This window comes from Lampris incognitus, chromosome 18, assembly GCF_029633865.1.
Source record: "Lampris incognitus isolate fLamInc1 chromosome 18, fLamInc1.hap2, whole genome shotgun sequence".
Classification (NCBI taxonomy): Eukaryota; Metazoa; Chordata; class Actinopteri; order Lampriformes; family Lampridae; genus Lampris; species Lampris incognitus.
In genome coordinates, this window is record NC_079228.1 from 35,888,983 (window position 1) to 35,892,600 (window position 3,618).

Genomic DNA, 3,618 nt, shown 5'->3' on the forward strand with positions numbered 1-3,618 from the left:
GACATGCAGGTGGCTGGTGTGACAGAAGAAGATGTAGAGAACAGGAAGAAATGGAAACGGATGATCCGCTGTAGTGACCCCTAACGGGAGCAGCCAAAAGTAGTAGTAGTAGTTGGCGACCATACTGGAAAAGTCATTGGCACCTGGATTCACTCTGCATGACAGTGGGGTCAAATTCATACTCTATGCAGATGACCTTGTCCTTCTTTCACCAATGGAGGAAGGACTCCAGATTCAATTAGACCTTCAAAAGTTTTGCCAGACCTGGGCCCTGGCAGTTAACATGAACAAAACTAAAATATGAATCTTTTGAAAAAGATCCAGATATCAGGGAAGACAGTACATATCTAGATTGGGACCAAATGAAATTGAACATACACTAGATGACACCTACCTAGGCCTTAGAATCAATTGTAAAGGAACATTCAACATGGCCGTGAATGAAATAAGAGACAAGGCACGCAGGGAATTAACTTGCCATAAAAAGACAAATTCCTCTCGAAATTCCAGTCTGAATTTGGCTAAAAATATTTACATCAGTGATAGAACCAACTGCCCTTCATGGCAGTGAAGAGTGGGGCCCACTTGCAAGTCATGAACTCGATAAATGGGAAAAACATCCAATTGAGACCCTGCATGTTGAGTTTTGCAAAAACATCCTAAAAGTCTATCGGCACACTACAAACAATGCATGCAGGGCAGAATTAGGCCAATATCCTCTTCTGATTAAAATTCATAAAAGGGCAATCAAATTCTGGAAACACCTAAGATTCAGTCACCCACACTCTTTTCATTATAAAGCCTTGCAATACCAAGAGTTGAGCAAAGATAAGAACTGTCCTACCAACCTGGTCTTCAGCCATCCTGTTCCACTAACACATACAAACTCTTTAAAGGCACAAGACCAGGTCCAGACTACACAACATATCCGGCTTAAACGAATTTCCTCAAACCTAAAAGGCAATTATTACGAATACTGGCAATCCAAAACAAAATCACAAAGCAAGATGCAATGCTATTTGGCCCTAGACAGAGAATATACATTAGCAGATAACCTAACTAAAATAAAAGCAACAAATTTGAGAAATACACTGACAAAATACAGACTCAGTGAGCACTGCTTAGCAACAGAAACTGGCAGACACAGAAAAACGTGGCTGCCAAGAGACAAACGGCTGTGTCAGCAGTGCAAAGACAACGTAGTTGAGACAGGGCTGCACTTTTTAACAGAGTGCAAAACATTCCAATCAATCTGTGGTTGCTTCTTCCCAAAATCTGAAGAAACACCCCCCCCCCCCAAATTCAATGTCTTACCAAACCAAAGTAAACTATCCTAAATATTGGGTGAAGACAAAGAGAGCAGTACTATAGTTGCACAATATGTTCTCACTTGCCACTATCTGAGGGACACTGAATGATACACATATTCACACACATATTTCCTACTTTTTACACAAAGAAGCCCAAGACCACACTTAGACACACATGCACTCATGGATAGTCGTCCTGACTATCCTCCTATAATTAATAAGTACTAATGCTAACTAATTACCAATCTGGTTTTTATACTGCACCTGTATGTGTTCTGATTTCTTGTATCTGCCTAAGTATATGTATATGTCCATCATATGTATATGTATATGTTCAGTATTTGTCCTGATTTCTTGTTCTGTTTGTAATGATTGCTTTGGCAATACAAGTGCCTATCTGTCATGCCAATAAAGCACTTTTGAATTTTGAGAGTGGCAGACAGACAGAAACAGACACAGAGAGAGAGTCAGACAGACAGAGAGAGACTGAGAGAGAGAGATGCGATTTTCAAAGCACATACAGTGCATCCGGAAAGTATTCTCACCCCTTCACTTTCCCCACATTTTGTTATGTTACAACCTTATTCTAAAATGGATTAAATCCTGTTCTTTTCTCATCAATCTACACACAATACCCCATAATGACAAAGCGAAAAAGGTTTTGTAGAAATTTTTGCAAATTTATTAAAAATAAAAAACTGAAATATTGCATGTACATAAGTATTCACACCCTTTACTCAGTACTTGGTTGAGGCACCCTTGGCAGCGATTACAGCCTCAAGTCTTCTTGGGTATGAAGCTACAAGCTTGGCACACCTATATTTGGGGTATTTCTCCCATTCTTCTCTGCAGATCCTCTCGAGCTCTATAAGGTTAGATGGGGAGCGTCGCTGCACAGCTATTTTCAGGTCTTTCCAGAGATGTTCAATGGGGTTCAAGTCTGAGCTCTGGCTGGGCCACTCAAGGACATTCACAGACTTGTCCCAAAGCCACTCCTTCGTTGTCTTGGCTGTGTGCTTAGGGTCGTTGTCGTGTTGAAAGGTAAACCTTCACCCCAGTCTGAGGTCCTGAGCGCTCTGGAGCAGGTTTACATCAAGGATCTCTCTGTACTTTGCTCCATTCATCTTTCCCTCAATCCTGACTAGTCTCCCAGTTCCTGCCGCTGAAAAACATCCCCACAGCATGATGCTGACACCACCATGCTTCACTGTAGGGATGGTATTAGCAAGGTGATGAGAGGTGCCTGGTTTCCTCCAGACGTGATGTTTGGCATTCAGGCCAAAAAGTTCAATCTTGGTTTCATCAGACCAGAGAATCTTGTTTCTCATGGTCTGAGAGTCCTTTAGGTGCTTTCTGGCAAACTCCAAGCGGGCTGTCATGTGCCTTTTACTGAGCAGAGGCTTCCATCTGGCCACTCTACCATAAAGGCCTGATTGGTGGAGTGCTGCAGAGATGGTTGTCCTTCTGGAAGGTTCTCCCATCTCCACAGAGGAATGCTGCAGCTCTGTCAGAGTGACCATCGGGTTCTTGGTCACCTCCCTGACCAAGGCCCTTCTCCCCCGATTGCTCAGTTTGGCTGGGCGGCCAGCTCTAGGAAGAGTCCTGGTGGATCCAAACTTCTTCCATTTACGAATGATGGCGATCACTGTGCTCTTCGGGACCTTCAAAGCTGTAGAAATTTTTTGTACCCTTCCCCAGATCTGTGCCTCGATACAATCCTGTCTCGGAGGTCCACAGACAATTCCTTTGACTTCATGGCTTGGTTTCTGCTCTGACATGCACTGTCAATAGTGGGACCTTATATAGACAGGTGTGTGCCTTTCCAAATCATGTCCGATCAATTGAATTTACTACAGGTGGACTCCAATCAAGATGTAGAAACATCTCAAGGATGATCAGTGGAAACAGGACGAACCTGAGCTCAATTTTGAGTGTCATAGCAAAGGGTGTGAATACTTATGTACATGCAATATTTCAGTTTTTTATTTTTAATAAATTTGCAAAAATTTCCACAAAACATTTTTCACTTTGTCATTATGGGGTATTGTGTGTAGACTGATGAGAAAAAAAAAAGGAATTTAATCCATTTTGGAATAAGACTGTAACATAACACAATGTGGGGAAAGTAAAAGGGTGTGAATACTTTCCGGATGCACTGTATATTTCAGTTCCAACAGCTGACATTCAAACTTGTGCGTCTTATTGTAATCCACCTCATAAAATGAAAAACACTTTCAGAAAAAGTCTCCCTGAGTAGTTCAAACAAAGTATTCATACAGGTTTTCAAATCGTCCACACTGTAAAACAA